This window comes from Cherax quadricarinatus, chromosome 1 (genome assembly GCF_038502225.1).
Source record: "Cherax quadricarinatus isolate ZL_2023a chromosome 1, ASM3850222v1, whole genome shotgun sequence".
NCBI classification, from domain to species: domain Eukaryota; kingdom Metazoa; phylum Arthropoda; class Malacostraca; order Decapoda; family Parastacidae; genus Cherax; species Cherax quadricarinatus.
In genome coordinates this window covers 24500883-24525397 of record NC_091292.1, presented here as the reverse complement: position 1 = coordinate 24525397, position 24515 = coordinate 24500883, and the positions used below count along the sequence as shown (strand labels likewise).

General features: G+C 39.2%; 1 non-coding gene across 1 annotated transcript; it reads right to left on the bottom strand.

The window, feature by feature from the left end:
• Positions 1-19652: 19652 nt before the first annotated feature.
• Positions 19653-19724, bottom strand: TRNAW-CCA (transfer RNA tryptophan (anticodon CCA)). Its single transcript has one exon. It is a non-coding gene; the product is annotated as a tRNA-Trp (tRNA).
• Positions 19725-24515: the final 4791 nt, after the last annotated feature.

Below are 24515 nucleotides of genomic sequence, written 5' to 3'. Positions count from 1 at the left end.
ACAACAAGTCTAGGATGCATACAACAAGTCTAGGATGCATACAGAAAGTCTAGAATGCATGCAACAAGTTAAGGATGCATACAACAAGTCTAGGATGCATACAGCAAGTCTAGGATGCATACAGCAAGCCTAGGATGCATACAACAAGTTTATGATGCATACAACAAGTCTAGTATGCATACAACAAGTCTATGATGCATGCAACAAGTCTAGGATGCATACAGCAAGTCTAGGATGCATACATCAAGTCCAGGATGCATACAGCAAGTCTAGGATGCATACAGCAAATCTAGGATGCATACAGCAAGTCTAGGATGCATGCAACAAGTGTAGGATGTATATAACAAGTCTAGGATGCATGCAACAAGTGTAGGATGTATACAACAAGTCTAGGATGCATGCAACAAGTGTAGGATGTATACAACAAGTCTAGAATGCATGCAACAAGTGTAGGATATATACAACACATCTAGGTTGTATGCAAAAAGTCTAGGTTGTATGCAGAAATATTTCTAATGTATTACATCATCATGGGGAAGCGTTAAACCCGACGGGTCATACAGTACCTTTGGAATAAGAGGGGTAAGGGTGATCAGGCGTGGTCCGAGAAAGAGAAGGGTAGCTCCAGTTCCCTGGATCAAAAGCCTTTCACCAGTATTAAGCTATTCCTCATTGGAAGGATTTCGCATTCGAGTTTTTCCATAACATGATGGTACGTAAAAAATAAACTCACCATGTTTTAAATTTATGGCAATTTATAATACATTCCCTCCCCAAAATTCATTAAAATTTAATGGTTTATTTTTTTCCTTTATTTAACAACGTTCAACATTACCATTATTATTTGTATTAATCCCTAGAATAATTTATTAGTTTTTCTCTCTTCTATGAAATATTAAATATTAGGCTATACAAATTAATATCTAAATTTATGACCTTTAATTTTAAGTTGTTTCCCAAATATATTTACATTCATAATAATTTGTGCTTCAATTTGTCTTAAAAATATTTGTTTATCAGTATTGCAACTCTCTCATTATTTAAGGACGTTCCTCCATACCAAGTGATATATTGGAAAACTATTTCTTTTAATTAATTTTCCCTCCAATGTTGATTCCATTACACGTGTGTTGTCAAGATCATTACCAGCAAAATCACTTAACTAATTATTTTCATGACTCGCGGAATCGTAGTAGCACAATTACAAATAAATCACAGAGCGGGAGGGACTCGAACGTATGGCAGGGGAGTTTCAAGCTGCACCCGTTCTGTGATTTAACCATTATCGTGTTTTCATGTTAATCCAATTGGTTGTAACTATAAACATTTAACTAATCGATTTCAGTTTAATCCGTCTCTTTGTATACAAAATCTTTGCTAGTTTATTTTTAGCTTTATGTATCCGAGCTAATCTCCTCTATCTTCTGTTCAGAACTTTTCTTTTTTCAGTGAGTTATGGTGCTATGTGAAAGTTGATTTTTCCAGAGCTGAGAAGAACCAATTACGAATTGCAAAACTTACCATGGTTTAATTAATTAATTACGAAGAAAGCATGAAGACGCAATCGTTCAAGTTGAAAGAAACAAATACTGTAATATGTTATCACTACGTATAAATTCATACTAAGATACGAAAAGCAATCAAAAATTAATTCTTGGCTCCAACGATTAAAAAAAGCGACCATAATTGCAATTTACAAAAAAGTAGTGAATAAGATATATTGGAAAATATTTCTTCATAAATAGTGACTGACTGATGGAATATTATCATAGAGGAGGCTGTATATGCCTACACGATTGATTTATTACAGAATAGACACATCATGTATAATTTTTTTCTACATTAACATATAGGTAATTACATATGCAAAACCAACCTGTCTTTCGGAGAAGACGAACAAAATACCATCAGTATTGTATGCCAGAATAAACCAAAGACTTCTTGAAAACATTACTTATCTCATTTATAGGGCCGATCTTAGTCTGCAGCTTCAGTGTCGAGCCTCTGCCTACCAAAGCAAAAAGAAACCAGAGTAAACACATATTTGAAAAATAAGAACAAAAGTTATTTAAAATGAACAAACTGAACTCCAGGTGTCAGGAAGAACTTAAAACAAAAAGGAAAAAAACATGATCGCGAAACACATAATACTCCAAATTATAAACATTGGAATTTAAAACAGAAATTCGTAGTGGGAGGAAACATGACAAGGGTCACTGTACACTCAGATTATTCACAGGACGAGTGGGGCTTGTACAGAAGTGGCACAGACTAGAGAGTCACTACAAAAGTTTACGGTTATTTTACGTGATTTAAAGTATATTCGACAATAACAGACTGCCAGCAAGCAAACAGTTAACAGACAGACAGTGACTGAAAACTGAACACTTGCAAATTAAGCAAGCTAGGTAACTAACGGAGAGAGTCAAATAAAAAGGTAAAAACATATTGAACAAGCAAGAACCTAACCCCGGAAAACACAGTTAAGTATGGCAGAATTCTAACACTCAGATCGCCAACGGATTAAGCAACTAACGAACATTAATTAGGGTAATTGCGGCTGATATTGAAATGAGCAAAAAAGAATCTCTGGCCGTTAATAGTTTTCCACTTATTCCTTGTGCAGTTGTAAGAAAAATTATTATTGCCCTTTTAATGAATATGAAGCGAACTTTTTTTTTCGCTCACATTAACCTAAACAGCCCGTGTTTATGGAGAAGAGTGTCGGTTTGCATCGCTGGGGATGTGTAGCTCAGAGGAAGGGACACATAATAATGAGAAAAAGAAAAATAAATAGCCCATACATTGGAGAGACGAGCTTACGACGAACGACGACGTTTCTGTCCGACTTGTACCATTTACAAAGTCTCATTAACGGAAAGGAGAGAAGGAGGCAGTATATATAGGCCAGCAGACAGGGACTGGACAAGAGAGGTAGTAGGAAAGGAAGTAGAGGTAGTGGTGGAGTCAGTCGGACCGAAACGTCGTCGTAAGCTCCTCTCTCCTATGTGCCGGTTATTTGTGTATTGTTCCAGTCGCGGTATTGTGCCTTTTTGTTATTTAACGAGAGAAAGAAATTAAACACAAGTAACTCGCACGTGAGAGAAACTTATGACGAACCTTCAGTCCGATTTGGACCATTAACTAGAAAGAAAATATATTTGTAAGTACAGTAAACACTGAAGAGGGAAAAGGAAATAATTTCGTAGGAACAGTAATTAGTGAAGAAGGTAAGGGAAAGAAAAACCACAAAGTGGGTGTCTATGATCCTCAAAACAATATGATATTGAAATTTAGGAATTAGTGCAGATGACATTTGTCCAATAGTGATTAGGTAGTGACAATATAACAAAAACGTACAATAATGTGTACAATAATGTACAATAATGGTGGCCTGGTGGTTAACGCTCTCGCTTCACACGGCGAGGGCCTGGGTTCGATTCCCAGCCAGAGTAGAAACATTGTTCGTGTTTCTTTCCACCTGTTGTCTATGTTCCCCATCAGTAAAATGGGTACCTGGGTGTTAGTCGACTGGTGTGGGTCGCATCCTGGGACACTGACCTAAGGAGGCCTGGTCACAGACCGGGCCGCGGGGGCGTTGACCCCCGGAACTCTCTCCAGGTAAACGGTAAACAGTCTGATGATGTGTATATAATCAATGAAAGTATAACATCTATCACGAGAGAGAGATTTGAAATAAAACCAACATTATGCAATAAAAACGTTTAATACAATTAAAAATGTAATAGGAAAGAATTTATGAACAAGTTAACATAACTCGACAGGCAGAAGTTACTTTGGGCGGCTGGGTGTCCCCGGGCAGCGGTTTTCAACCCTAAGTCATGGCGATTACCTCCCACAAGGCGAATGCGTGAGGCAGTAAGAATGAGCGAATGCATAGTGGAAGCCTGAACTGTGATTCAGACGGCGTGTTAAAGATTGCGTAAATTGTTTGTCGGATTCCATGGGTCATGAATAATTGATCCCAAAGGGGGTTAAAACAAATCCCTTATGGTCTCCGGGAGACTCTTCTGAAACTACATAAGCCTCTGACGACCACATACTCGCATTGTCATACACATACGAATAATCCACCATTTCGTATGTTTTAGGCAAGAGGAATCAACTTTCACCACTATTCGTATTCTTAAATGTGCTCGAAGCAGAAAAGTATTTCCCTCCCAGCCACGAGACTACCGGCGTATATATTGGTAAACTTTTCAAATAGTCTTTCATTAGGGTCCAAATGAAACCAAAATGATTATCCTAAGTTGATATACGATGGAGTAAGATTAAATAATGTGCTCAGTTCCGACCACCCTGGCCGGGGTTAGTAATTAGGTGCTCCTTTAACACGACGTCTATACATACACTCCATCTACATAAATAATGTTAAGAATTAAGTTTGATTTTGTTTCGGTAATGTAGTGTTAGGTTAGCCTATCTTTGGTTTAAGATTTAGTTTCGCTTAGTTTGTGTTTAGTTAGATTAAGCAAATATTATGTCAATAACGTCATTATGTTTCATACTTCCAATACTGATATTCACTAGGCAGTGTGAGAGTATTACTGTACCACTATAACTTCAAGTATTTAATGTGATTCTTTGTCTATTTCACAGATTCTTTTTGAAAGGCTTACAGTAATGGATTGGTCTCGATATCTGGTATGTTAGGGAGCATTTAAAGGTGACTTAAATGTCCAGCTCTTAGTAAAAATAAGGACTTCTGTGGTTGATTAAGACATTTCAGCTTGAAGCAGCAGCCTGCAACCGACAGCAGTTACATGGAAACAGTACTGAAACTGACCGTGCTGAGGAACCTGGATTCAGAAAGGGAATTACGCTTGTGAACAACGAAACAATGAAAGATCTTGTTACGACATCCGTTGTTGAAAACTACGTTCAGTGGCTATAAGAGACTCGCTAGAGCTACACTTGTATGCCACCGTGAGAAAAGATAGTACGAATTCTTTTTGGAGAGCATGGATTCATATTTGGAATGTCATCAATCATCAGTAGCTGAAGCTCTCAAATTTCTTATTGAGATGATCATCCATGGTCCATCATGTGACACGAGCATTAAAAAACAACAGTCAACATTTAGCATTGCTCAGCTATTAATCAACAGTAGTTTGAAGATAAAGGAAACACTTTCATGCATATATTCATCAGTACCTCCACTTACTGATCAGCAGCCAGGATTCTGGGAACAGTCTTATACAGCTTCGTCTGTCAGTCAAATTCATGCTTGTTTAGTATCTTGAGTGCAAGCTTGCTTAGTCGGCAATGAATTAATTTCCTCCAAAGGGAATTCTGATTTCTCCTGACCTACGTGTCGGGCTTTATAACAATGAGTGCTGGTTCTCCGAGGTACAATTTCATCTTTCAAAAGCTACAAAGATGTGTGTTTTGGGAATCACTTTTAAATGGACCTTAGGAAGGTTTCCGCTCCTCACATTGTTAGGGACGCCTATAGACAAAAAATCATCAAAGACGGCACCAGATTATTATGTGGACGCCTGCAATAGCAAGAATGTATCTACTTGGCAATAATTCATGATTCAATAGGGAAGTATCCATAGCACAGTATTTTAAAACAAGTGTCAGGAACATGAAATTTGTCAGTCATGATGTTAGATGTCTTTTAACACACGCCATTGCTCTGTTTTGCAGAAAAATCGCTGACAACCAGGGCCTCTCTCTTCCATCTAAAAAATTTGGATGACGTTATTGAATTATGCGTTGTTTTTTAACTACTTGTTGTTTGGTAACATGTGTGCGTTTGAAAGGTAGTCCAGTGGTGAAAATACCTGGAAAATTGTCTAACTTAACTATTTCAGTAACTTGGAGAACATTCCATGTAGAGACGTTGTTCTCCAGATCTATATATCACCAGTGCTGATGGGAAGACAGTCAAGCACCGGAGACCAGGCCAAGACATTGGTGGAGAATTCTACCAAGAGGAAGCAAAAACGATTCGTGCGCTGAGGGCAGGTTATTTAAACACTGTGGTGAGGACCTCCGACTCTGACGCTGTGATTATTCTAACTTATCATTTTCCTCTCAAGCCACATCTGTTACCAACTGGAATGTTTCTGTCAGCTTCAGCACTAGGAGTCATCAGCGCATTATGAATACCGGGAACATCACTGAAGCTTTAGGTAGAAAAATGTGTCGTGCCTTTCCTCTTTTCGCTTCAGTCAATGGCTGGAATTCAACTTATGGTATGGGGGACCATTCAAAACGTCGTTGTTTCAATGCCTGCAAAGGTGCCTTGATGATGTCATTGAGGCTATGGGTTCCTTCTAGCCTTTTAGTAAACTGAAGATAGAAAGTCAGCTCTTCAATTCCCTTGAGAATTTTAATATTAAGGTCTCTGAAAGAGGCGGGAGTTCTGTGAACCACCTCAGGAAGCAGTAGTTCTGTCAGCGAAATCTGAATGTAGAGATAATTTCACCGACTCCGAATGCTTTGTACCACCACAGTCAAAGGGCTCTCTACCATTATTTGCCATTATTCACTAGTTTCGAGACCAAATCCCTGGCTGTATGATTGAAAAGAGTTGAAGAGAAGGAAGCTTGTTCCATAATGGATTATTATTCGACACGGCCTACTGTAAATATCTGTGTAAAACTTTCTGAACTGTAGTATTACAACTGCGTCTGCTACAACTACGACAGCTTCAGTTGATACAGAAATTGTGATTTCCACGCCTCTGGTAGTTGCTCTATTTCGATAGATTTATTATAGATTGTTGTTAGTGGCACACACAGTGCTTCTGCTCCCTCTCTTTGCTTTCAGAACTTTTTCCATGCTTTAACATATTTGGCTTTGACCTCTCTACACCTCTGGGTAAACCATGGGCTCACTCTGTGTATGTGTGTATTCACCTAGTTGTGGTTGCAGAGGTCGATTCACAGCTCCTGTGTGTGTGTGTGTGTGTGTTTGTGTGTGTGTGTGTGTGTGTGTGTGTGTGTGTGTGTGTGTGTGTGTGTGTGTGTGTGTGTGTGTGTGTGTGTGTGTGTGTAACCATTACAATCATAAAGCAGAATGTTAATTTAATATTTTAAAACACACATGTAATATTATTTTAAAAGTATCCAGTATCTGTCATTTTTCAATGGCACCGATACCTTAAAAATGCCTGATACCCACCGATACCAGTACTTTGTCCCATCCTTAATATATGCATCCATGCACACAATAATGCACCCGTAAATATATTCATATCGACACATACGTACAAACATACATACTCACACTAACTCATACGTAAACATAAATATAAGCACGCCCAGGCATATGCACAAGCGTAGGTGCATGCATGCATGCACAGACACACACATGCATGCATGCACAGGCACACACATGCATGCATGCACAGGCACACACATACGCACACATACAAATTTTTATATTTTAATGCATCACAGTTTCATAAACACCATTCAATATTCCCTTCGCTTGGATTAATGGAATACGGAGGAGACATTTCTCGAATCGCGTACCCATGGTACCCACATATTGTTCTTATAAACACTAAAGCACTTGATTTAATTACTTTGTTGCAACATTCACAGGCAAGTCTATTGAGTAGAATATTATTATCAGTAAAGTCGGGTGGCGCAGTGCTGTGAGCTCCGAACTGTGCAACACTGTAATTATCGTTATTATAAGCCGCGAGGCTGGCTGCGTGAAAAAAAAAATCCTGCTGACGATGTCAAATTCAGAAGCTGAACACGGAGTGCCAAGGGATGCCAATTGGTTTGAAGGTGGAATTCGACGACAAGGAGAGCTGGAAGAGATAATGGTGGCCATAGAGGGTTGAGAAATCAACTTGTGTTAGGTCAGATAAGATTTGTCAGGAAATAGGACAAATCTTTCCTGACGCTGGTCTTAGTCATATGATGACCCACCATTGCAGCGTTTTGTGTCCTGACAGAGCGATTCCTCTGCCTTACAGGCCAACCCGCTGTAAAAATTAAGGTTATGATCATACTATATATGTGGCACACTATTCCTCCCTCATACATTGTGCGCACGCACATACGGCACACGCACACGCACACGCACACGCACACGCACACGCACGAGCGCACACACAAACACACACACACACACACACACACACACACACACACACACACACACACACACACACACACACACACACACACACACACACACACACACACGCACACACATACGCACGCACACACATAGCTATGACTCGACCCCTGCAACCACAAATAGGTGAGTACACACACACACAGGATGTTCCAGAGATGGGGACACAACAACAAGGGGTCACAGTTGGAAGCTGAAGACTCAGATGAATCACAGGGATGTTAGGAAGTATTTCTTCAGTCACAGAGTTGTCAGAAAGTGGAATAGTCTGGGAAGTAATGTAGCGGAGGCAGGATCTATACATAGCTTTAAGAAGAGGTATATAATAAAGCTCATGGAGCGGGAAGAGTGGCCCAGTAGCGGCCAGTGAAGAGGCGGGGCCAGGAGCTGCGAATCGACCCCTGCAACCAGAACTAGGTGAGTACACACACACACACACACACGTTATGAAGACATGACAGAACGTATAAATGATAGAAATCATAAATGAAAGACTAACTCGTATATTTCTTTACTTGACGTGGATTGCTTTGGCTACAGACACCTATCTCAATAATTGTTATTGTCAAACTTAAACATTTAAGATATTTTAAAAGTCTTTGGTGTTATCATAACAGAATTTCTTACTAAATAAAAGTGAATTCTAAGTTGGCGAGAGTTAGATGTTTTGTGTTCTAAACTAGTTTAAGCTCCGACAGTTTTCAGCTGCGTAAACGCTTAACATATTTTTAATTAGATGTGCTTTAGGCTAAGGAGTTGTAAGTACTTTAAGTAATTCACGAATACACAAAAACTTTAAGTATTTACCACAGATGTGTTGCATCCGTGGCACTGGGAAGAGATTCAACGATGTTTGGAGAGAGAGTGAGCGAGAGCGAGAGGAGGGAGAAAGAGAGGGAGGGAGGGAGGTAGAAAGAGAGAGGGGGGAGAGAGAATGGAAGAGAGAGAGGAGAGAGAGAGAGAGAGGGAGAGAGAGAGAGAGAGAGAGAGAGAGAGAGATCGAGATAGAGGGAGAGAGAGAGAGAGAGAGAGAGAGAGAGAGAGAGAGAGAGAGGAGAGAGAGAGAGAGAGAGAGAGAGAGAGAGAGAGAGGAGAGAGAGAGAGAGAGAGAGTGAGAGAGAGAGAGAGAGAGAGAGAGAGAGAGAGAATCTTACTGTTATGTACAAGGACAATGATGGCTCCACTTCGCGGGCAGGGAGAAGACAGCTCATACACAATAAGACGGGCAGCAAACAGCAACTACAATTTAGCTGTACTCTTCTCAAAAACATCCCTTCATCTGATCTTATTTATTCATAGGATGACGAGTCTGGAACATGTTCGTACAGCATAATGACATCGACGTGTGTGTGTGTATATATATATATATATATATATATATATATATATATATATATATATATATATATATATATATATATATATGTCGTGCCGAATATGTAAAACTGGTCAATTAGCAAGAACTCATTTAAAATTAAGTCCTGTCTAAAATTTTCTCTTATACGTATAAATTTAGATATATTTTTTTTCATTAATGTTAATGTTGCACTAAAAGAATCTTAGAAAACTTACCTAACCTTATTATAACAAGAACAATTTATTTTAGCATAACCCAACTAAATATATTTTAGATTTGTTTACAATAATTTAATACTAAACAAACACAAAGAAAACATAGTTTTTTCGTTAGGTTCAGAATGATTTTGGCGAAATTATTCCATACACAAATTTTCGCTTGTCCTATATGGCAAGATGAGCGTTGCTATTTAAGACAAGATCGCAGATTCTGCCTATTCGGCACGACATATATATATATATATATATATATATATATATATATATATATATATATATATATATATATATATATATATATATATATATATATATATATATATATATATATATATATATATATATATATATATATATATATATATATACACACAATAAGATCACAGTAAACAGGTGATTTCAGAATATGCAAAACAACCACTGTGAAAGAATAGAGAAATTCCAAGCGCTTTCGTGACTACTCACATTATCAAGGAACAAAGTTCCTTGCTGAGAACTAACCACAGTAACAACCGCCAAGAAACTTCTGACTGGAGATGGTGCCAACCAGAAAAATAATATTAGAAGAGAATTACTATACCCTACTGAGAAACATACATAGGCACTTAACTGTAAAGATAAACGCATAAATTATTTTATTCAAAAGCACTTATCCTGTGTGGGGCTTTCTGCATTGCAGAAAATAATGTAGATTACTTTTTTAATTTATTCCTGCTTTTGCTGCCACTCCCACTATACCCTGAGTGGCCAATAGCCCATAGTCAGTCAATCGAACAATGTAATCTATCAATTAATAACAAGTTTCTAGTGACGAGGGTCAAGCCCTACATAGTGCCTAGTTGAATCTGTTATATGGAAGGCCGTTGTCCAACCGTTTTATAGAGAAGGGAAAAAACTGACAAGTGGAAATAAATACGTACACTAATAAAGAATCTTTTTAATAAAACGTTTTGCATACAATATCCTCAATAAAGTCTTCCTTACTTGTACTTATTCTCTCAAATTCGTGACCTCATACGTGACCTGTTGTTCTCTAAGCCTGACCTCAGATCTAGTTTGCCTTATAAGGCAGTGTGGATTTGCTCATTCCAATATACTGAATAAAGACCAGCCTTGGGCCAAACGTTGTATTAAGAAAAAGATTCTATGCTACCCGTTTCTTTATTTTCAAGAACTGTATTGTTTCAACACCCACGACTTCAGAGGGCAGACTACTCACTGTTTAATGCAGTAAAAATTATTTTTATTGGCATTTGTGATTTATTACTTACCGCAGAGTTTTATATCATTGTTCCGGATTACTGAATCTTTTGCACTTTAAATAGGCCATGCTTAGTGCGTCAGACTTGTTAACAACTTTAACATTTTGCATGAGGTCAAATATTAGTCTCTATTTTCTGAGGGCGAACAAGATTAATGGTTTGAGTCCTTCTTCATTAGGATTATGTGGAAACTGTCGCTACAAAGCATTTTATCATCCACTTTCAAGGAGAAATAGAGAGTAACATCAGGAAATCATACAAGCCACAAGACACGAACGTTGATAGAAGAAAGATCTGGAGCAGTGGTACAAGGTACATGACAGCGATCAAAGGCAGCAAGACCGCATAAATTTTCTCCTCCGACTGGATGAGAAAAGAGCACATTTTATGAGCCAACAATGCTACTTGCAGGCAAACACAACCTATGGAATAAGAAAATTGTGTCACTGGAAGCCACTGACCTAAATGAAAAGTCACTGAACATCACCTAATGTAAGTGATTACGAGAACTTCACTGGAGACCCTCTGAAATAAATTCCTTTGAATTTGTTTAGTTACCCTTCCACAACTGAGCCATCTGGCAGAGGCGAACTCTCGGCAAGAGTTACCTGTAAATAGTCTGATGGAAAGATGGATAACGAGAAATTTTATGGTGCGTAATTGTCCTTAGCTGACATTGAACCTTTTTTTTTTTTTTTTTTTTTTATTCGCCGGTATTCTCCCGGCCCGGGTCTTTTCCAAGTAGTGGTGACCCGGCCTTGGCTCCCTATCTCGGGAGTGTCTCGAGACCTAAGTCTCCCATGGGAAGAGGTACAAGTACCCCCTCAACTGTCCCCAGGCCTAGCCCCATTCCCCGCCCTCACGGGGCTCGTAGGGAGAAGCTAGGCCTCTGGTCTGCTATCTGTCCCGCCTTAAAGGGGCTCGTGGAGATGGCAGTCTTATGAGCTGCAGATGGTAGCAAGCTCAGGCCTTTTTTATTGAACCTTTGTGGTGTCTAGATTGATAATCCAGTGGGGGCCAGTTTATCACCAGTGAGGAATCTGAAAAAAATCCAAGACAGCTGTCAATCTTCCATCAATAGGAAGAGATATGTAGATCATAGAAATACCGAGTGCTTTACTCAGATTTATTGCCAAACAAATGTTTTAAGATAATGAAAGGATGGTTATATATAAATCGAATATCTAAGATGACATCTTTACCTAGAGTGGTTATAGATATTAAGACACGTTTGTTTCTCCACGTCCTTTGCATTAATTAAGCAGGGAAAGGAAGGTGAACGAGACAGTGTTTATAGTCTCACAAAGTAAACATTTATTTTGAGTCAGATTCAGAGAACATTAACCAAACATTTTACTATGTACTTATAGATACTATTCAAATGGATAATGCAATATGATCAACAATAAGTGTTATTCATTTGTAAACAGGGAGGCCAAATATATGTGACATACTCGGTCGATTATTACCAGCACAATATCAATCTAGCCAAATATCTTCTGCCTGTAATCGTACAAATAACTGTAATCGAAACACTAACGTGTGAATCGTCAAGAACACTTTGAAGTCTTACCTGAATTTGAGTTTCTCGTTCATTCTTTTGTTTACTAAAGAATTTTAAGAATCGAAGCTTTAAAGGACAACTCAGTTCCTTGACTTTCCCTTCTATAAAGATATGCACTTTATCATCTGGGAAAACGCAGTTTTTTATAGTCGCGATGGCTCACTTTTTAACCTTCATTTCATATGTGCTTCTGATGGCTATAAAGAAATACAACTTTTGTGACATTTGATAGTAGCAGTTTGACTACCGAAACGTTTCTTGTAATTCCTCATAAATGTTTTCTCATCGGTGTTGACTGGCAGCAGTAATAGTTCTGATGTAAGATATTCCATAAGTAATCAACTACCTGACAGATTACTTCAATTAGAGAAGCATTCTTAAGTAATCATTTATATCTTCTTAAGTGCAAGAATTTTTTTAATAATTTACAAGACAAAATTAAGAATTTGAAGCATTCTAATGTCTTTCTCTACTACTTTTATAAAATGCGTAATATAAGAATGTTAATACTTTTATTAAAAAAAATATCCAGAATTAATGTAAAATAAGTTCAACCTCTATAACGATAAGCTAAATTAACTCTCTGCCATCGTACTTTCTCATATGTCTAATTTAAATAAAATAGTCATTCAATCCTATATATTCGTCTTTGTAAACTCACAGGTGATCAGTGACCGCTTGGCAGCCATCTTTGATTTCTCAAATTCCTCATGGTTGACAGAGGGGCACCCACTGAATAATCAGTCTGGACACATAAGAGACTCAAAATCCGCTGAAAACAATTACGCACCACATAACTGCATAGTCAGTAAAATATAAGTGAGTTAGGCATCCAGACAAAGACCTTCCCAACAGAGTCGGGTCACAAGGTACATCTCCAGAGGCAGCCAAGAAAGCGGCATCAGCGCCTCTGCAGAAAAAAAGTGCTGACATCAACCTATACTTGTGTTGCTTTCAGAGCACCATGGAAAGGCACCGGAAGGCGAAGGTTCCACAAGCAATTCTTTGCTTAAGAGCAGCGTTTTGCCTTGAGGAGTTTGGAATCCCAAGAGGAGGGAACAACAGAAATACCGGGAAAAGGGACAAATAGGGACACATAGAAATATCGGGAAAATTGAGAAACAATAATTGACAGGGTTAATGGATTGACAAAACAAAGTTACAAAAAGTAAGAGTTGAAACGAAAAGTAATGATGAGGGCTGAAGTAAATATTAAGAGCCAGCATAAATATCCAATACAGAGTCAATGACTGCAGACCCAGTAGACTATTTGTTAAATAGTTTCCTTCTATAATGACTGAACACATACTTCCAAAGTTTTACTAGATATAAAGGTCATTCGAAGGTTCGCTTTGAGTGGCAAAGGTTTCAGTGGTCTTGTATCAACCCAAAAATTATGGATTCGAAAAAAGAAAACATTCTCTGGGTTTCCTTCTACAGTTATTAATATTACCCTACTGTCTTCTACTGGTAATTTTTTCTATTAGTAAAGAGGTTTCTGGGTACGTTTCTGTCAATACTCGTGTTCGACGACTGATTTCCAAATTAGAATAATCGCTGGATTTCTTTCAACCGGAATACTGTTTGTTAAATTAACTTATAAGAGCAGATGACTTATTTGGTTTAATTTGTAAAGACAAAAATGTCTGCTGGTTTTGTTTCATTGCATTAGTGTCTAGTGGCAGCTGGAGTTCTGGCTTTGTATCTGACACCAGTGAACTATTGTAGTGTGGTTCGTTGTGAAGATTAGAAAGTTATGACTCAGGAAATCGTGTTAACACAACTGCAAACGAATCACAGAATATGTGAGTCTCTAACCCATGGCAGCGAGTCCAACTCAGAGGCGAGTGCGCTAACCACTGTACCAGCTGGCTCAAGTAGAATTTATCATGGCGGTTTTGAAGGCACTTGAGCTAGAGCTCGCCACAGTCATGCTGGTGTGGGATTCGTCTCCAAAAACTTCCATTTGTGGACATACTGGGGCCCATGCTAATTTCCCTATGGTGCATAGAAATATACCCAGATGGATGGATCCTATTAGAGCCAACTGGCCCAGTGGTTAACGTCTGCCATGGGTTTGAGCCTCATCCACTCTGTGATTAGAGAATTAACTGGTTCATTATGAAGGTCAGAAGAGTTAGCTGATCCAGTACGGGAGTCAGAATGTTCGTTGGATTCGTTATGAAGATCTGAGAGTTAGCTGGGTTCATTTTGAAGGTCTGAGAGTTAGTTGTATCCATTATGAAGGTAGGAAAGTTAGTTTTTTAATACATTTTTCTTGCCAGTATTTTCGTAAATTAGGCTTCGTTTTCAGAGCAGTGTACAAAGTTTCATAAAATTTAGTGCTTTCTTAAGCAGGGATACTTAATAATTCTAATTAATGTTTAAGAAAACTTGGAACATTGTTCTCAGGGTATACGAGGAAATTACATTCAAACTTAAGTGAATTTTATCAGACGGGCTCAATATACCAGAGGCTTTTTCTTCCAACTTCGGCAGGTGGAAAGCGTAAGTTTAGTCAACTTTAGCAAAACAAATTTTCCACGGAAACGGGTCAAGCAGCAAGTTTATATCCCAGATTTGACGGACGGGTTTTGCAACAAGCTGGAAAGAGCAAGTTCTTTTTTTTTATTTTTATAGAATTTTGCATTAGTTCTTCTTTACCTTTTGGTTATGCATATCATTTTTTGAAGGGTTAAATAAACAAAATGTGTAGTGAATAATGTTGTGTACATATAACACTGGTATTAAATAGGAACACTGTTGGCCAGGGACAATTTAACTGCTATTTAATATGTTGGGTAAAACGACACATGTGCAACTAACGCGACATTTTTATTTTGGCAACGTTTCGCTTTCCGGCTTTGTCAAGTCGTTACGGCTTGAAGAGGATCCCAGAATGGGATCGTTACACAGATCAATTAATCTCCTGTGTTTCAGTCTCCATGTGGGTTATTACTGAGCATTGACAAGCGTTCATTAACAAGTGTTATTCATTAACTCTCACTGGTTAAGTTGACTGGTTAACACACTGGCCTGTGATTTTAAAACTCGGCATATGGTCAAATCCCACCCGTTCCGTGATTTATTTCCAAGAAGCATAAGTCACAATACCATGGCTGGGACAAATAACCAGTGCCTTGGAGAAGAAAAGTTAAAAATCGTATCGGTCTTTCCTGGATTCTCAAGTTGCCAGAGCTGACTAGGACGAAGATAGTTTACACTGGATTCCAAATCCTCGGCATTCCTTGACCAAGTTGATTATACTCCCTGCAAACTGAACTTTGCTTTCAGTCCGGGGGGGGGGAGAGTGGTGGTGGTGGTGGTGGCGGCGGCGGCGGCGGCATTTGCTCGCCAAAAGAAGTATGATAATTTCTCCAGTGACTGCTGTTTGTTGCATGATGACCCAGTCAGTGGACATTAAATTTTAGGACGGTTGCCATCTGGTGTCTGGGAATCAAGAGTTTTATTTTGTAAATTTACCTAGCTGTGTGTTGCCTGTTAGATACTCGGCCAGAGATCGTACAATATGTATGTTGCACGAGAAGCTCACCGAAAATTTATACAGCAATATAAATTGTACACTGAACGTACGCTGAAGAAAAGCTCATTCACTTTGATGAGTATCTGAACGCCAAGATAAAGTTATATACACAAGGAAGGAGGAAAAACTGTACAGTGTCTCCCAGGCAGCCATGTACATTCTAGTAGCAAACTCTCCACCATGATGGCTTAAGATTGTAGCAGCTTCTGACAAATTAACCAATAATAATCATTACTAAGGTTGCTAAACACTTTTCTTTATATCAGCTGCTTCTGCTACTGCCTCCGCCAAATTACTGCTACTGCTCCTGCTGTCACCAGTACTACAGCAGCTGCTAACGCCACGAACAATGAATTTACAATGAATATGTGTACTTGACGATGTTTTTTTTTTTTGTGTCTGTGTGTATTATTTATATAATGTGCAATACAAACGCAGACAGGCGATCTTAACAATGCAAGACAAGCCACGGGAATGCAGATTTTCAGCTCATGATTTCCATCCCTCGTTTCGGTCCTGGGACCTTGATCACTTCTAACATACAGAGGGAGAAAGACATTATATATATAAGCGGAGAGTGAGGTGTGAGTGACGCACGTGACCTGAGGAATGTCATGTTGGGATGAGGACGGGTAGACGATGAAATCATGTGACTCCTGTGTTGTTGGGTTGGTGGTGCTTAAGTATCATGTATGCCAATGTTTTTGAAATTTAGTAGTTTCCAGTGTTGCGTTCTATAGTGTCTGTGACGGCGATTAGTGAGGCTTCTAGGCACCGTCGGCGTCTGAGGTCTGGTTCGGTGAGAACGAGTTGTGCCTCATTCCAGTTCATCAAATGCCCCTGACAGAAGAACTGCAGAATATATACTCAGCCAAATTACCACTGCCATCATCCAACAGAAATTGAAGCTATCACGAAAACTACAAGACCTGTGCTCCCACAGCAAAATGGAGCGAAATGGGACGACCAGAAATCATAAATAACTTATCTTCCTATACACTAACCGTCACCGAGACAGAAGCCCTCAGCCTAGGGCTCAAGTTTACTACCGGCATCAACAAGAAACATAATCTGGTGGATATGGTAACCAAGAACCAACCTTTTGGAGGCTCCTAGTTTCAAAAAGGCTTTGTTCAAGGAATTATCACTGCTGCAGCTACTGAGCCTTCAAGACCGGTCATTCCCAGAAGATACATCCAAGCACTCAGGGACTTGGCCAACAACGATGATATCGTCATTACAACCGCTGACAAAGGAGGTGGTGTGGTGTTACTCAACACTGTCGACTACAACAATAAAGTTTTAAATCTTCTCAATGATGCCAACACATACCAGCCTGTATCAGAATCAGTGCCACTTCAAAGTACCCAGACTTTTATTCTAAAGGCAAAAAACTACTTAAACTTTTACCAGGCCAACCGAAACCAGCACGCCTGTATGGCCTTCCTAAGACACAAACCTGGCATCTCACTACGGCCTATCTCTTCGGGCATAGTGAGTGCACCACACAGACTAGCCGGCCACCTTGCCAAATACCTTTCAGCGCTTCTGGGCACCATCAGTCAAGCCCACCTCAAACACTCAGGTGACCTTCTCTCCCGAATTTCCAACCTGAATGTCAAAAACAAAAGCATGGCTTCCTTCGATGTCACAGCCCTCTTCACCAACGTTCCTACTGACGCTGCAATCAACATTCTGAGACAGAGGCTCACTGAAAACCACGACCTCCCTTTACCTCTTCTAGATTTCATCAATCTAGTGGAACTTTGTGTTAATTTCAACTTCTTCAAGTATCAGGACAACTGTTACAAACAGTGATTTGGGATGGCAATGGGCAGCCCGCTCAGTGCTGTGCTTGCCAACCTCTTCATGGAAAAACCTAGAGACAGAAAAATTCAGCACCCTCATTCCCAACACCGTTACCTGGCTAAGATACGTTGATGATATATTGGTTTTTTATCCGAGACGTCTCAATATCCAGGCCCTTCTCAACAAGATCAATGCAGTTGAACCATCAATAAAGTTTACACTTGAACTCGAAAACGATGGCAAACTTCCTTTCCTCGACGTTCTCCTGTGCAGATCCCCCGACAGTGACAAACTTCTCTTCAAAGTGTATAGAAAACCTACCAACAAGGACGATCTTATACACTTTTATTCACACCAAGACACCCGCACTAAGAGAGGAGTCCTCACTGGCTTCTTCTTGAGAGCTTTTCGCATCTCCAGCCCTTGTTTTCTAGAAGAAGGATGCACTTACATAACACAAGCCTTTACACGTCTTCAGTTCCCATCTTTCTTCATCCGAGATTGCAGACTCAAGGCACAAGCTATCCTCAACAAACCGCCCATGGAACAGCCCCCTAAGCAGTTCATAGTACTCCCATGTGGTGATGTTGCCACGAATACTCGCCGGGCACTTGCTATGAGTAACATCAACGTTTCCACCATAAACACATCATCTATCAAAGACCTCACTACGAAACGCAGCCCCACATCTCTAACTTCTACAGCAGGCGTCTACTCTATCCCCAGTAGGTTCTGTCCCAAGAAATATGTAGGCGAGACAGGCAGAGATCTTGCAGTCCGCCTGAATGAGCATCGAAATGCCTCTAACAGAGACGATGTAAGGTACGCCTGTGTCCTCCACAGAGACTCCACGGGGCATTTGATGAACTGGAATGAGGCACAACTCGTTCTCACCGAACCAGACCTCAGACGCCGACGGTGCCTAGAAGCCTCACTAATCGCCGTCACCGACACTATAGAACGCAACACTGGAAACTACAAAATTTCAAAAACATTGGCATACATGATACTTAAGCAGCACCAACCCAACAACACAGGAGTCACATGATTTCATCGTCTACCCGTCCTCATCACAACATGACATTCCTCAGGTCACGTGCGTCACTCACACCTCACTCTCCGCTTATATATATATAATGTCTTTCTCCCTCTGTACGTTAGAAGTGATCAAGGTCCCACGACCGAAACGTTTTCTAATAAATATGTCATAGTGTTTGCTTACGTGTCTTTCTAAACTAACTTGTCGGTATTTATTACCAAGGTTTATACCATATATATATATATATATATATATATATATATATATATATATATATATATATATATATATATATATATATATATATATATATATATATATATATATATATATATATATATATATATACATATATATATATATATATATATATATATATATATATATATATATATATATATATATATATATATATATATATATATATATATATATATATGTATACCCATTTATACCCATAACATAATAATTTGATTCTTGCCTTAGCCTGGGTGGCTGGTTAGCGGATGGAGATCAAACCTCCACCGACTCCTCGCGATGAATGTCCCACACGGGTTTAGCGCTTCACAAATAAATTTAAGTGATATAAAGACAATAAAAAGATTTTTTTTCCGAACATCACTGAATGGCAGACAACATATGTTAAGTATTTATGCACTACAATGATCACTGAATGTATAATAAAAACACTCGGTAAATATTTACAGCAAATGAACAAAACCGAAAACCATGTGACCCCGGAGTGACTCGAACACCCAGCCTTCTGATCTGGAGTCAGACGCGCTACCATTGCGCCACGGGGCCGATGTATCATAACATAATTAAAAGTAACTTAAAATTATTTTAATATGTAACTTGGGTGGAGTTCGTAAAATCCTTCTGTTGGTAACCCAATTTTCATACATTTTCTGACTTCCCCCTCTCCTTCATTACTGAAAATTTATTATAAAATGATAATTTGTTAGTAACGTTACCATTTAAACTTATATAGATTAAACAATTTAATAAAATGGTTTTATATGCAATGTAGAGCATGTATTCAAACCACCATTAGCTGACTAATAACTTTTGTTTATCTATGAAACGCCATTATTATTCAAACCATACTAAATGTAGCTGAATCATAAATGCACAAGGAACATAATCATTTTAAATAAATCCGAATAGCGTTTTATTTTTTGTGTAATTAATACCACATATATATAACTATCACGACTCTCTTTATATAAAAATATTTTTTGTTGGTCACTCACAATCTACATGTTATCTAGCTACACCGTCAGTACAGGAGGTACAGTATAGTAAGGCAGATCTGACTTATTGTAAATCACATTCACTATCCGCTATTCAGAATTCTGTCTGCCAGAGCCGCCGATGTTTGAAAAATAGCCCCTCTCCATATTCCACCCCATGCAAAATTCTCCCCGTTTTCCATGGCTCAGATTTTTCAACACAAATGAGGATTTCCCACCAATCTGGCAAACCAGCTTGCCTCTTAATCTTAGTTTAAAAGTTTGCTGATGCACTTTACTGACGGATTAATGTATGGAAAGGAAATTCATATTATATTTGCTGCGTGGTGCATGTTTCTATGTTCGAATCAATCTCGTACCACGAGAGACTAATGAACAGATTTTTAACATTTTCTCTTTATTTACGGCCATCTGTTGCCAGAAATATCACGGCCGGTTTTTATTTGCTTATTAGCGGTAAAATATATACGCTTATGAGACTTAACCGAACATTCACTAACGCAGCCTAACTTAACCAAACCTAACAGAAAATCTTTTTTGGAAATCGGATATTTAAGTTTACAAGAAGCGTTAAAAAATTGACTCCAAGTTGGTGAATGACGCTATGATTGGTTGGTGAATGAAATACATGGATTATTTTCGAAAATATTTAAATGCTGACGATTATCAAGAACCCCATTATTTTCGAAAATATTTAAATGCTGACGATTATCAAGAACCCCATATAACTTCATTATAGTAAAATCTTCATTACAAACCATTATTCGGAGTAGTAACCCAGGAAGTTTATGGTTTATTTCCATTGGGATTCTCTGTGTTCTCTCCCAAGACGCGATCCACAACAGTCAACTAACTCGTATGTGTCCATTTACAGCTAGGTAACAGGCCATTAGAACAGCAAGGATTAGACGAACTAATCATCTCTCCCAGCCTGGAATTGTGTCCGGGTAACTGCGGTTGTAAACCAAACTGTCTCCTGCTGAGCTACGAAGTATATTTTTCTTACTTATTCTGTTATTCTCTAATTTTGCTTTTCTTAAATATAAGCATTTTGAAGATAATTTTTTTGACAATTTGTTTTTGAGCAAGAAGTTTATTTAACAAACTCCGTCCATCCACTCTGTCAGGGTGAACAAATAGGTCACGCTGGAGTCCCAGAGAGGCTCTGATGTAGACATATCGACCACCATCAAGAGAATCTTCTCCCTCGCCACTGTGAGTGGCAGCTGACTAGACTGTCTCTCCAACAGTCGACAGCTAATCTGAGGTCAGTGCTCTCTGCACTAGTCACCTGCCACTCCAAGGCCAGATTTCAGCCATGCTGGAAATCTCATACTAGTGTAGACGTGACCAGTCGCCCATCACTTGAAATAAGGCTAAAATGAACAACGGTACAGGTGGAGTTTGAACCTGTGGCGAGTGTGCCGTAAAACTCCTTGGGTTCGAACCCCATCCGTAATGTGGTTTGTTTGTAATTATGTTTTTACGATTTTCCTGAGTCATGAAGGCTAAAATGGTTATCACCTAACATCAACAAGCCCAAAACAAGCATGACACAGAAGTCATTAATCAGCCTGTTGACAAACTAGTAGACATTATTTTATATTTAATAGCACATACTTTTCATTTACTTTATCACATTACATTTATGTGGGGAAACGTTGAACTCACGCCCATCCCTGGGGAAATGGAAAGCAGTGTTTCATCTAAGGAAAGGAACGAGAGGTCCAGTTTCTTGGCACAATATCACCGCCGCAAAAATTCTGGAAAGGCTTATTCGCCCAGTAACTGTGATCCTTGTATACGTTTTTAAGGGCAACTTTAACTCTAATAGTAGGCAATGGCTAATTCTTGCACTTGTCCCTTCTGGGATTGAGAAACCATGAAAATAAGTAAAGGGTAATATAAATCTGTTTCATTATCAAGCTTAGATACACTACACTTGTATAACTACCCTTATGTAAATGACATTTTACAAGTGATGTCTATCTAACCCGCTCGTCATCCAACATGTTTTTTTTTATCAAGTTAGAGTATGTAGGAAAGAGGGAAATTTTTTCCCAATAAAAGTAGGCCTTAGACAAGGATGTGTGATGTCACCGTGGTTGTTTAATATATTTATAGATGGGGTTGTAAGAGAAGTAAATGCGAGGGTCTTGGCAAGAGGCGTGGAGTTAAAAGATAAAGAATCACACACAAAGTGGGAGTTGTCACAGCTGCTCTTTGCCGATGACACTGTGCTCTTGGGAGATTCTGAAGAGAAGTTGCAGAGATTGGTGGATGAATTTGGTAGGGTGTGCAAAAGAAGAAAATTAAAGGTGAATACAGGAAAGAGTAAGGTTATGAGGATAACAAAAAGATTAGGTGATGAAAGATTGAATATCAGATTGGAGGGAGAGAGTATGGAGGAGGTGAACGTATTCAGATATTTGGGAGTGGACGTGTCAGCGGATGGGTCTATGAAAGATGAGGTGAATCATAGAATTGATGAGGGAAAAAGAGTGAGTGGTGCACTTAGGAGTCTGTGGAGACAAAGAACTTTGTCCTTGGAGGCAAAGAGGGGAATGTATGAGAGTATAGTTTTACCAACGCTCTTATATGGGTGTGAAGCGTGGGTGATGAATGTTGCAGCGAGGAGAAGGCTGGAGGCAGTGGAGATGTCATGTCTGAGGGCAATGTGTGGTGTGAATATAATGCAGAGAATTCGTAGTTTGGAAGTTAGGAGGAGGTGCGGGATTACCAAAACTGTTGTCCAGAGGGCTGAGGAAGGGTTGTTGAGGTGGTTCGGACATGTAGAGAGAATGGAGCGAAACAGAATGACTTCAAGAGTGTATCAGTCTGTAGTGGAAGGAAGGCGGTGTAGGGGTCGGCCTAGGAAGGGTTGGAGGGAGGGGGTAAAGGAGGTTTTGTGTGCGAGGGGCTTGGACTTCCAGCAGGCATGCGTGAGCGTGTTTGATAGGAGTGAATGGAGACAAATGGTTTTTAATACTTGACGTGCTGTTGGAGTGTGAGCAAAGTAACATTTATGAAGGGATTCAGGGAAACCGGCAGGCCGGACTTGAGTCCTGGAGATGGGAAGTACAGTGCCTGCACTCTGAAGGAGGGGTGTTAATGTTGCAGTTTAAAAACTGTAGTGTAAAGCACCCTTCTGGCAAGACAGTGATGGAGTGAATGATGGTGAAAGTTTTTCTTTTTCGGGCCACCCTGCCTTGGTGGGAATCGGCCGGTGTGATAATAAAATAATAAAAATATTATTATTGTTATTACATTTACGAGGAAGCGCTGAACTCTGTGTGATCATACTGCGCCTGTGGAATGGGATTCAATTTCACCACAGGAAGGGCAGGTAGATTTAGTCCGGAGAGACAATGCATACACTGTGAGCAGTTCTCAACCATTCTGCATGACTGATACCAACAGTTGCCCAAAATACCCAGAACTCTCCACTTGGAGGCGACGGCTCAGGTCTTATAAGAAGTGAGTCTGTAAAATTCCTCCTTTATCGTATTACTTTCATATTGTTACATCAACATAATAAAATAACTTTATAGAAAGACTTTTAAAGTTCATATTGCTTTTTGAAAGTTATGTACACTGCAATTATTGTATTCTCATACATAAAATATGTGAAACCTTTTTAGATATAGATTTTTAAGTTGAAACCTTACCGACTGCGCTTGGATCTTAGTGTAATGTGCTTTACTAATGATTTAGCTTATACATGCGCAAATGAGCGTAATTTCCAGTGTGATTTTGCGCGATTGTTTGAAAGTGTGCTTGTGTATTCAGAACAAATTTCATTACATTTGTCTGGAAACGCAACAGCTGCTAGTAATGAAGCAAGCAAGATATGTCTTCACGGCCCAAGGATTGGGTACGGCTTTACCCGGATCAGCACCAGCTCCAGGAATCTCAAACAGGCAAGATTCAATGCATTATGGAGTGGATAGGGCTAGGAGTGCAATGAGCAGGGAGGCGGGAGGGTGAGTAGATGGGTGAAAAAAATAATGATGTGAACGTATTCCTAAATGCACTCCTGCACATACTGAAAGGTTAACAGTTTTCTATATAGCGGTGAAAATCCACGCACAGTCCCTCTGGCGTGCATAAAAGGACACGAGCATTATGACCCACAATACAATAATGCAGCTCACATAGGCGATGCACCATCGACAGAAGACACATAGTCCTCCCTAAAAACTCCATTGTTAAACAAGTCTCCGATATTTTTTCCAAAACCAAATTTCAGCTAATCACCACTACGTCCTCTGCGATCACCCCTAGAAATTCAAATCACTGCAAGGACTGTGACAAAATGCACGTAGATAAAACATCGCATTTA